Consider the following 12,485-nt stretch of genomic DNA (forward strand, 5'->3'; position numbering starts at 1 on the left):
CCGGTGGGCTTGGGGAACCCTATTGGGTGCCAGGGAGAAGTCTTTTCAGGGCTTGGAGGCTACTGTGAAGGCCCAGCAGTGGGATCCCATCCACGTCCACACTGTGGAACGTGCAGCTCAGGGAGACCCCAGGAAAGGGGTTGGGCTCGGGCTCAGATGTCCTGATGAGCAGGGGGAGGTTCATGCATTGTAACTAAGGGGTTCCCAGAGCTAGGAAGGTGGGGAACCTTGCACTGTCCACTCCTCTTTCCCAGAAAGCAAGTTCAGAGCTGGAGAGATGACTCAGGGCTGAGCACATGCTCTGTAGGCGGGAGCATTGCCTGGGCACCCAAACACTGAGCCGCCTTGTGTAGCACCAAAAACAACACAAATACCAAAACATAAAAATCGGAAGAGGCAGAGGAAGGAAGGCAAGGGAGCTTAGAGGTGGGATGCTGGTGGGCTCTGGAAGGGCTGCCCCTGCACCCTGGGTCTCCCGCCCTCCTGGGTTCCGCCTCCCAAGGCCGACTCGACAGGCCTTCCTACCCACCTGCTGCAGTGCCAGGACTAGAGAAGCCTTTGCATCCTTTTCAGCTAACAGGCACCTGAGCCACCCCAGCCCGTGCTCACCCGCAGCCAGCAGGATGCCCTTCAGCTGGCCCCAGGCTCTCAGGGTGCAGTCTTTCCTGGTCCATGGGCCTTGGAGAGAGGGGACAGAGGGCTTGCCATGGTCCCAGTTGGTGGGGGCCACAGATCCTTGGAACGGGCTCCTCTCACCACCTTCCAGCCCAGCCAGAGTTCTCTGGGTACTTGTGTTGCCCACTGCCCGCAGACCAGCAGGGAGGATTCAGCAGCCAATGTGATGTGTCTCCAGCGTCCTATTTCTATGACAGAGATGGGAATGAGCCAGCCATGTACCCCATCTGGGGTGGAGGGGACATTTCTGCTCACTGCTGCCTGTCCCATCACTTTTCTGTCGTACTGCCAGCCACACAGACGGTTCAATTACATGGATTCCATTCCTTCATTCCTTATTTTATTTGATTGGTTTTTGGGCCACACCCAGTGGCACTCAGGGGTTACTCCTAACTCTGTGCTCAAAAATCACTCCTGGCAGGCTCTGGAGACCATATAGGATGCCAGGAATTGAATCCAGGTCAATTGCAGGTCGGCCACATGCAAGGCAAATGCCCTACTGCCCCATTCCTTCATTCCTGTTCCTACTTTGATGAGAATTACTTAATTCTCCAAATGGTGTCAAATTTTGTTGAATCCTTTTTCTGTATTGAGATAATAGTGCATTTTCTCCTTATTCTGGGGATGGGATGTTGATAGCTGATTGATTTTCTGTGCTGATCTATCGTACATTCCAGAAACACGTTTCACTTAACAGTTTTGTTGCAGAAACCCTGGTTTGGACTAATGCTCATTAGGAATAGTGCTTGGGAGTTTTCTTTTTCTTTTTTCTTTTTTTTGGTTTTTGGGCCACACCCAGTAACGCTCAGGGGTTACTCCTGGCTATGTGCTCAGAAGTTGCTCCTGGCTTGGGGGACCATATGGGACACCGGGGGATCGAACCGCGGTCCGTCCAAGGCTAGCGCAGGCAAGGCAGGCACCTTACCTTTAGCGCCACCACCCGGCCCCAAGGGAGTTTTCTTTCCTTTGGTGGTAGGGTGGTACGACTCTGAGTTCAGAAGCATTTTTCTCAATTTTTTTTTTTTGTGGTTTTTGGGTCACACCCGGCAGTGCTCAGGGGTTATTCCTGGCTCCAGGCTCAGAAATTGCTCCTGGCAGGCACGGGGGACCATATGGGGCACCGGGATTCGAACCGATGACCTCCTGCATGAAAGGCAAATGCCTTACCTCCATGCTATCTCTCTGGCCCCCATTTTTCTCATTTTTGTGGAGAAATTTTGGAAGGCTTTGTATTACTACTTTATTTTTCCCTTGGTGGTGGCAGTCTTTCAAACAGTACACAGGAGCCCAGAGGTCTTTCCTTCCTAGCAGTTATCACCCAACCAGGCTGTGGTTCAGTGTGAGGGTTTGAGGACTTGGTGCTGCTCGGGCCCTTCAGTGCTGCAGCTCACCTGGTCGACAGGGGAGCTTGGGGTTTCACAGGTCTGGACCATGTGACTTGAGCGGCACCAGGACTGAACTTCAGGGAGGCCTGCTGTGGGGCCTGAGGGTCCTCTTCACAGTGCTCTGGAGACCCTAAAATGTCAGCGCCCTCCAGTGCTCCAGCCCTGAGTTACCTCCCAACCTTGGACTATCAGGTTTTCTTGTGCCTAGGTTTTCTCTGTTGTTTCTTCCCTCTGTTTCGTTTATGTGTGCTCCAACCTCTAAGCTGCACCCTAGCTGTGAAAGTTTAGCTGGAAACCAGCTGTTTCTTTTGGTTTGCACTACACCTGGCAGTGCTCAGCTCTGCCCTTACTCCTGGTTCTGCACTGCATTCAGGGATCAGTCTTGGGTGGAGGACCATTAGGGCCGGGGATCAAACCTGGGTTGGTCACATGCAAGCCACCACCCTCCCTGCTGTGCTTTCTCTTTAGCTCCTGGCAACCAGCCAGGAAACAAAGTGCGGTCCAGGTCCTGGGGACTCTATTCTGTACAGGGAAAAGGCTTTGCTAGCGGTAGACACAGCCACAGGTTGGAAGCCCTGCCAGGAGCTGCTGTGCTGGGGTGTGGTGGTAGGGTAAATGCCTCTCCACTCAGCTGGGACATTGTTGGGAACGTCGTGAGTGAGGATGAGGGAGTTTGGGGCTACAGCAGGAGATGCTCTGGTGAATTGAGTTCAACCATGCCAAACCTGCCTGTGGCCCAGATCTGTTCCCACCAAGCCACTTCCTGGGGCCTCACTGCGGAGGCTATACCAGCTTCACCGTGGGGCCTCCTCAGCAGAACCTTCCGGCTCCCTCCCAGCCATCGCTGCCTGCCGATGCCTGCCCCATCTGTCCCCTGGCAGACTAGGGTCATTCTCGGTTGCTTGTTTGTCTGTCCCAAACCTCCCCTCCCAGCGATGCAGCCATCTTTCCAGCTGTCTCCTTTTCCTCCCCTGCCCCGATATTTACCTTTTAGACCTGGCTGTCCTGAGATGGTTGGCCTTGGGGATTGAGGGGATGCATCCCGGCAGATGGAGGTAGCTGGGTGGCCAGGAGGGGTCTTGATAATCAGTGGTGGGCTCGCCTGGCTGCCCGGGGTTGGAGTGTAGCTGGGTGTGGGACCCAGCCTGCCAGTTCCATGGACCCTGCTGTCAAGGCCCTGGGCCTTTTCACCTCTTCCTGTGCTGCTGTTCTTCAGCCCTCCTTCCTGTCTGAGTCAAAAACCCAATAGTCATGCACACAGGCCAGTGAGCTGCGGCCGCGGCTGCTCTGTCATCACTCTGTAAGGCGGGAGGTTGGGGGTGTTGGTGCTGGTATCTGCAAGTACACCCAGACCTGATGCTCAGAGAGTCAGAGGAGCAGCTCAGCCAGACCAGTGGGACACAGTCCATCTCAGTAAGAGACTTGACACCTGGACCCAGCAGCTGTTACTATCAGGATGTGGTTATAGTCAGTAGATTTTCTCAGGAAGGAGGACCCACCATTGTGCCCTCCCCCAAAAACTGGGTCCCTGACTGTTGCAAGTCAGCCCCTGAAGAGGTTGACTGATGGAGGGATGGAGGATGAGGTCTTTCCCCTCCAGCTCGGATCACGCGTCTGCCACCCTGTTCAGTCGGCGGTTCTGAAGTGAAGTGGCGGGTAAACAGCTCGCAGAGTCAGGCTTGTAGAAATATTAGCTTTATTAGGTGGACAAGACTGAAGTCCAAAGCCTCAGCATCAGTTCCAGCCAAAAAAAAAACCCTCGCCTTCCACAAACCCTTGTTTTTATCCCCCAGAATCAGGTACCACCCAATGATGGGATCAGATACCACCCAATGGTGGGAGCAGAATCAGGTACCACCCTAGGGTGGGGGCAGAATGCCAGGTCACACCCTAGGGTAGGGCACAATCACCGATCAGGGTAGGGTCAGTAACATAATAATCACATAAAATGTTTACATACACAACAATTTCCCCGTTTGTTTTTAGTAAATAAACAATATTGTCTACAATTATTTTTTTTTTGTTTGTTTTTTTTTGGGTCACACCTGGCAGTGCTCAGGGGTTATTCCTGGCTCCAGGCTCAGAAATTGCTCCTGGCAGGCACAGGGGACCATATGGGGCGCCGGGATTCGAACCGATGACCTCCTGCATGAAAGGCAAACGCCTTACCTCCATGCTATCTCTCCGGCCCCTATTGTCTACAATTATTAAAGGAAAAACTAGTCAATAATAAAAGAACGGCTGTTTGCATAAGCGCAAATGTAAAGAAAAACTTCTAACCTAAACACAGGGTGTCTAAAACCAGAAATATGTATCAAGGAATCAACTACAAGCTCCTGAGAAGATAAATCTACGACGTACATAGATCCTTCGAAGAGACGCCAGAAAGTTTGTGTAGCAGGCGAGAAGCACCTTTTCTTTATTTGTTGTTGTTGTTGGTTTTTGGTATTTGGTTTTTGGATCACACTTAGCAGTGCTCAGGAGTTACTCCTGGCTCCACGCTCAGAAATCACTCCTGGCAGATACCGGGATTTGAACCAATGACTTCTGCATGAAAGGCAGAATATAAAGATAAAGATAAAGATAAAGATAAAGATAAAGGCCTTATCTTCATACTATCTCTCCGGACCCATTTTCATTTATGTCCAGGTAGACCAGAAAGCCCATCTTTGATGGCATTGAATTAGGCCCTTATTTTGGAGAAAGAAGCATATACCCCCTGCACAGTGGGGGCCACTGCAATGATAATCAATAGGCTTCTGAACTTAATCCAAGTTCTTAATCCAGGCTGAAGTCCATATGATGTCTGAAATTGATGTACCAATACGGTTGATTATTTATAGATGGGAGCTTAAGTCACAAACAAAAACAAAATGTTTAAGGCAGAGGTCCTCCCTGTGTAAATAAACAACTTGAGGATCCATTCAAAATGGATGGAACCTCCTATAAACCTAGTATTTTTCCTATGATGCACCCACACAAAAAACCTTGAGAACAGACAAAAATATTTAGAAAATTATAGACAACAATATCTAACCCACTAACCTAAAGTCGAGAAAGCAAAACCCTAATGTAATACAACATCAATTTCTAAGATTAAAAACTAAAATAGAAAAACATTAATTACAATAGTCAAAAGAAGTGTAGTACCAAATATAAATTCAAAGGATACAATTATAAGAAAAATACAAAAGGTGAAATTTCTACAGAGTCCAATACCAATCTGTAAAGATGAGGGATCTGGAACTCCGAAAAGACTGGCGAAAGACACTTGATGGGTCTGGAAAAGCGGGTTGAAGCCATAATGAGTTGGTTGGACTTCTGCATTTTCTTTGGGATCGGTACAATCTGGGGTAGCCATTGTAGAAATGGTCAACAATAGCACTGTGTATGTAGATGAAAAACCAGAGATTCAGATAGCACAGTTTAACTGGGATCCAGAGATTGTGGGTCTTTTATCCATGGATCTTTTCTCTGGGGTTACATTGTGACACAAATTCCAGGTGGCTTCATTTTCAACAAGTTTGCAGCAAACATGGTACAAAACTTTATCTTCTTTAAAATGTCTTTCTGCTGCAGTGTAACTTTTCCCTTGGGGTAAGTTTAAGTAATTTAGTGTGATAAGAGTCAAAGATAGCAAATCCATTGGTGGTAAACCTCTTTTTCTATTTTTTTTGTAATTGAGTTTTTAAGGTTCTGTGAGTCCTTTCTACAATGGCCTGTCCCCTACAATTGTAAGGAATTTCTTTCAGATGTTTTATCTGCCAGTCTTTACAAAAAAATTCAAAAGTTTTGCTAACATAGGCTGGCCCATTATCAGTTTTTATAGAATATGGAATACCCATCACAGAAAAAACATTGTAAAAGAAAACTACAAACAGCCTTAGATTTTTGAGAAGACATAGGAATTGCCCACATAAAACGATAATAAGTGTCCACCACAACATGAAGATAAGGTTTTCTTGGAAATAAATCTGTTTGAGTTATATCCATTTGCCAAAGTTCGTTAGACTGTAAGCCTCTTGGGTTTGCTCCTGCTATGTGAGTCTTTTTTGTTAATGGTGCACATATGTTGCAATTTTCTACAATTTCTCTAGCTTGCCTCCATGGAATTTGGTAATTCACATGTAAATGGTGAGCATTTCGGGGGAATTGTTGTGTGTAGGGCTGAATGTTCCTCTACAGGTGATTTAAATATAGGTATTGCTAGCAATGCAGTTTTATTTCCTTGAGCCATCGGTTCTGGAAGACCTGAGTGAGTTCTAATATGCGTGATGAAGATGGGCTCAGTTAGTTTTTGAAGAAGCTGCCATAACCGTTTAAGTAAGTTCTGTATGATTGGGTCATTAGCATTAAGGGAAGCAGTGGCTATCACATGACATAAATTTACCACATACAAAGAATCAGAAACTATATTCATGGCTTCAGATACATTTTCTAATAGGTAAATTAATGTTGCTAATTCAACTTTCTGTGCAGATTTATATTTGGTATTTATGGTCATATTAATGTTGTCTCCAGTTATTTCTCCTTTTCCATTTTGGGATCCATCGATGTAAAAAACCTTGGCATTGGGAATAGGGGAATCCCGAACAATTGAAGAAATAACAAACTGAGTTTTCTTTAAAAAGTCCCACGTTTTTCCTGCTGGGTAATGGGAGGATATTTTTCCTGTGACATCTAAGAGGGCCCTTTGTAGAGATTCCTTAAGAGGCAATATTGACTCAATTTCCTTTTTTGGTATTGGCAAAATTATTATATCTGGATCAAAACCTAGTAAAGATATAGATCTGAGTCTTGCCTTGATAATAATCTCTGAAATCAGTTGCAAATAGGGGACAGCTGAGCGAGGCTGTTTGTTGTGTAAATACACCCATTCCAAAGGTCCTGACTGTTGCATTAAGGCCCCCGTGGGGGTTTCTATAGTAGGAAAGATTAACAGAAATACCTTTTCTCCCAAGATGAATCTTAAGAGAAACTATTTTTGTAATGTGTTCAATAAGATGTCCATGGCCCGGAGGGATAGCACAGCGGCCTTTGCCCCGTGCCTGCCAGGAGCTATTTCTGAGCAGACAGCCAGGAGTAACCCCTGAGCACCGCTGGGTGTGACCCAAACCCCCCCCCCCGCCAAAAAAGAAGATGTCCAATTCATTTTTGGCAGCTGTTGTTAAGTTTCTCGGGCTATCTAAAGCAGGATCACCCTCCAACGTTTTAAACAGATTAGACAACTCTGCATTCTGGATTCCTAGTGCAGGGTGGAGCCAATTTATATCACCTAAAAGTCTCTGAAAATCATTAAAATCATTAAGCGTTCTGAGGTTTTCTTTTTTGGTAGAAAATTTTTGTGGACGTATTGACATCCAGTCCAAAATAAAACCCAAATATTGATACGGTGGCCTTATCTGTATTTTTCTAAAGCAATTTTAAGTCCTGATGTTTGTAAACAGTCAATAACATAAGAGTATAAGTCCTGTAAATTTGTTTCACTGTTCATTGTGAGCAAGATATCATCTGTATAATGAAATATCATGGCTTGAGGAAATTTTTCACGAGCAGGGATCAAAACTTTATCTACAAAAAACTGGCACATTGTTGGGGAATTCAGCATGCCTTGGGGGAGAACAGTCCATTGGAAATGTCTGCAGGGATGGGTATTATTGAGAGAAGGAACTGAGAATGCAAAATGTTTTTTATCATCTGGGTGGATAGGAATATGGTAGAAGCCGTCTTTCAGGTCAATTTTAATTAGTGTCCATTCCTTTGGAATAACTATAGGTGATGGTAAACCAGTCTGCAATTTGCCCATAGGTATCATGGATAAATTTACAGATCTAAGATCCATTAAAAGTCTCCATTTACCGGATTTCTTTTTTATAGTGAATATAGGTGAATTCCATTGAGAAAAAGATGGTTCGATATGTCCTAAACTTAGCTGTTCCTCCACTAATTCTGTCAGCACCTTAATTTATCAGTTTTAAGGGGCCACTGACCTGTCCAAATTGGTTTGTCAGATTTCCATTTTATTTTTATTGGTGCTGGTGTTTTTATGGTAGTGGCTCCTACTAAAAATGTTGGGTTTTTAAATCAAAAGAAGGTTCAGGCTCTTCTGGAGCTAATGGGATGTGGAATTCTGCTTTCCACTGTTTGTGTAGGTCATGGCCCCACAGGGATGGTGAAAATGGGCCCATGCGAGATCTGATTATCACTTTTTGATTTTCTGGGCCTTAAAATATCATAGTCCTTGTACTCAACAAACAGGAGCTCAGGCCTCCTACTCCTAGCGAATACAGGATTTCCTGAAGAGGCCAATTTTCTGGCCATTCTTTATCAGAAATTATGGTAACCTGAGCACCTGTATCTATCATTCCGTCAAAGGGTTGCCCTTCCAAGTGAAGTTTGATCATTGGGTGTTCATCTTTACAGTTAGTAACCAGAGCCACGATTGGGTTTTGAGCAGCACCCGGATCTGTGCTTCCAAAACCTCCAATTCTAGTCTTATCTGAAGTCCCAAATTTGACATGAGGCACTATTACTATCTGGGCAATCGCTTCTCCTTTTTTAAAGGTCCATGTAACTGGTACAGTAATAACTACAATGATTTCTCCCATAGAATCTGAGTCAATGACACCAGTGGTTACTGATATACCCTTTATGTTGAGGGAACTTCTGCTAAGAATCAAACCCATAGTATCTGGGGGTGGCGGGCCCACAATGCCAGTTTCTAACATGTAAGGGCATGCTCCTGGGTAAATTGTAATGTCCTCTGGGCATAATATGTCTAATCTGGCACTCACTGATATGGAGTGAATTAATTCCCTTATCGTGATGAATTTTCTTGGGCTGGGCTTGGAAGGATTCTTGTCTGTGAACTTTGCCCCTGATTTGGAAGGGCCTGGGGGGAGGCCCTGTGGGCATTTCCCTGCATCTTGTATGTGTGCCCTTGAGGAACTGAATTTATAAGAAGGCAATTTTTTTTGATATGCCCCTGTTTTCCACAATGGTAGCAGGCGATTGCCTCCTGGGGATTGTGTTGAAACCTCTACTTAGGTCATTATCAATGAGTTTTCCGGATCTGCAAACTTTCGTCCAGTGGCACCCCTTTTGCATTTTGGGCAAAGACCTGGTTTACAGAAAGTGCCCTGTCCCCGAGGGGAATAAGGCATCATTCCCTTGGTAACTGGGAAGGTTTGTACCAGTCTAAGTGGGGTGGGGGTTGGGGTTTCCCATAGACATTCCAACAGGCATAAAGGAAATCATTCACATCTGCCTTTTCATTTAATGTATTCAATACTAATCTACAGGCAGAATTTGCATTATGATAAGCCAAAGATTTTACTAGGAAATTTCTCATCTCCTCATCTTCGACATGTAACTTCAGAGCATCTTTAATCTTACCTACAAACTCTGCATATGACTCAAAAGGGCCTTGGGTAATTTTTAAAAAGTTTCCTCTACCAATGCTGTTAGAATCAATTTTTCCCATGATGACAATGTAATATCCCTAATTAAATTTAAGATTTCTTTAGGTAAAGCTGTGTGTGTCTGAATATTTGCAAATTGATTTTCTGCCATCAATAATTCATACGATAGAGTAACACCTGCCACTTGTTTTTTCATACCATCCAGGCTATATAATTTGGCTTTTACGCCTTCTGAATAGTACATTTCCCATTCAGTTCGCTGTTTAGATGACAGGCATATTTCAGCGATTCTTTTAAAATCATACAAAGTCCAAGATGAGTTATGACTCCAAAGTCTTAGTAACTCCACACTGTATGGTGATTTTGGGCCATACTCTTTACATGCTTTTTTAAACCAATCTAACATGCTTTTTTAAACCAATCTAATTCTTCCAACTGATAGGGTACATAGTTAGAAATATTTACCCCATGTAAAGGGGATGAGGCCGGATTAGCAAAATTACTCTGAGAGCTCTGAGGCCATGCATGTGGTTCATCGTCTGAATCTGCACTATTGTGCGATTCAATTTTGTGAATAGAATCAGGCCTCACTTGTGGAGTTAGCACCGGAGGTTGATCATTGTCTGAGTCACTAGTGTCATGCGATTTGCTAGAATCAGGCTTAACTTTCCGAGCTGTTTTTCTTCCAGCAAAAATTCCTATACTGTTGATGGTGGGGCTGGATTCGTCAGCCCGCACCTTGGTCTGAATTTTCGTCGGAAAGATTTCCTTATTATCCATACTGGTTTTAGCCTCACCATTTCTACACTTTCTACTTCCTAAATACCAGCCAATAACTATGCTCACAGTAACAATGTGAGCCAACACAGAAATTCCACAAACTATGACGGCTGGAGACAATGCAATTTTCATTTGAAATATAGACCACAACCATCCAACTGCAGTGATTGTCCTTAGATCAAAACCAATTAGTTTTAAACAAAATGGAATAATCCACTTGTATAGTAGAGAACCAATGCGTAAGCAGAATCCACATGACTAACCACAGAAACCATTTAATGGTCAGCAGAGGAAATTTTCAATGAAGTATTTCACTTACAGTTATTGAGGGTCCAGGTTCAGCCTGTCCGGGCGCCATTATGTTGCAAGTCAGCTCCTGAAGAGGTTGACTGATGGAGGGATGGAGGATGAGGTCTTTTCCCTCCAGCTCAGAGCATGAGTCTGCCACCCTGTTCAGCTGGCAGTTCTGAGGTGAAGCAGCAGGTAAACAGCTCACAGACAGTCAGGCTTGTGGAAATATTAGCTTTATTCGGTGGACAAGACTGAAGTCCAAAGCCTCAGAATCAGTTCCAGCCAAAAAATCCCTCGCCTTCCACAGACCCTTGTTTTTATCCCCCAGAATCAGGTACCACCCAATGGTGGGATCAGATACCACCCAATGGTGGAATCAGAATCAGGTACTACCCTAGGGTGGGGGCAGAATGGGAGGTCACACCCTAGGGTAGGGCACAATCACCGATCAGGGTAGGGTCAGTAATAATCGCATACAATGTTTACATACACAACACCTGACATGACTCTCTGGAGGTGTGGGTAGGGACAGGCCCCGGAGTGGTGCAGAGCAGTGTGGGAGACACCTTGAGGGTGGGGAGCCACTGATGTGGAGTCACAGGGAGGTGGTAGCCTAGGGGGGTGCAGGGCAGGGTGAGGAGGATACACGCTTAGCAGACTCTGGAGAGAAGAGTCTCCCCTCGTCTCAGGAGCTGTGGGCTGATGGGGCCTCCCTGTTGCTGCCCCTCAGTACTCCCTGAACACCCCCCAGCCTTTGCTGGGTCCGCTTGAGGAGCTAGCTGCATGTACATTGGTGGCCGAGCCTGACAGCAGTGGGGGGAGTGATAGGCTGGTAGGGTCCTTTCTGCTCATTCAGGGAAAAGGGCCCAGAGAGCACAAGGGTAACAGTTGTTCCGGAGCTGTGTGCCCCACTCCAGCAGCAGGGCTGAGGTAGCCACACAGCTGTGGGTGGGGGGGCCCTGGGTTCTGCTCAGCTGCTCTGCAGTAAGGGCCTGGCTGGCCTTTCTCCTGGCTCTGGGGGCGCTCCTTTGGTCACTCCTGCTTCTTTCTGTGTACCTATAGCTGGTGGGCATGACCTTGGCCCTTCCTAACTCAGAAAGACCCTGAGTCTTCTGCCTGTGGGGTAGGGCCTAGGGTGTGTGTAGTGTTGTTTGCTGAGCAACTGCCAGGCAGGGCTGGGCTGTGGGGAAAGAGACCATAGGGGGCCTGGCCCTTGGTGCCCCACTGGGCAGGGCAGAGCTGTGTGCAGATTCTGTTTTCCTCCTCAACCTGTCAGCTGGACCAGTTTCTGGAGACGAGTTGGGCTTTGTTTGTAGAGGAAGGTCACATTCTGTGGTTGCTTTTAGGACTCTGGGCAGGTTTGCAAGCAAATGTGGAGCTGAGTCAAACCCAGGCTGGTGGCAGAAAGGTGAGATTCACCTCTGTACTCTCTGGCCCCTGCAGCTAGTCCTTCCCGCTTCACAGTCCCAGCTCGGCCCTGGCCAAGTCTGTGCAGGGCTCCCTCCTGGGATGGGGCACCATCTTCCCCTCGCAGGGGACATTAACCATCATTGGTCAGTCTCCCCCATGAGCCTGGGGGGAAAGCAGGACCCCACATGGCTTCTGCCTTTCCTGTATATTATATAGGGCAGGTCAGAGTAATATTCATCCCTGTGGTCACCTATACCCATTTTACCCCTCAAACTTCCTCCAGGGCTGAGAGTGTCTCTTCACAAAGTTTCCCTGAGACTGCCCAGGCACTGAAGGCCCATCAGTTCACACCTGCTAGGTGACCAGGAGCAACTTATACCTCCACTGTTCTCCATGGGCAGGCTGAGAGGAATAAATCTGAAATGAGATGATGGGTGTCTGGGTTCCCCCTTGAACCAAGTAGGGGAGAAGAGGCTGAAGCTATGGTACCCCCTCCTGTCCTGGAGAGCAAGCAGCAGGCATG

This window comes from Suncus etruscus, chromosome 2, assembly GCF_024139225.1.
Source record: "Suncus etruscus isolate mSunEtr1 chromosome 2, mSunEtr1.pri.cur, whole genome shotgun sequence".
NCBI lineage: Eukaryota > Metazoa > Chordata > Mammalia > Eulipotyphla > Soricidae > Suncus > Suncus etruscus.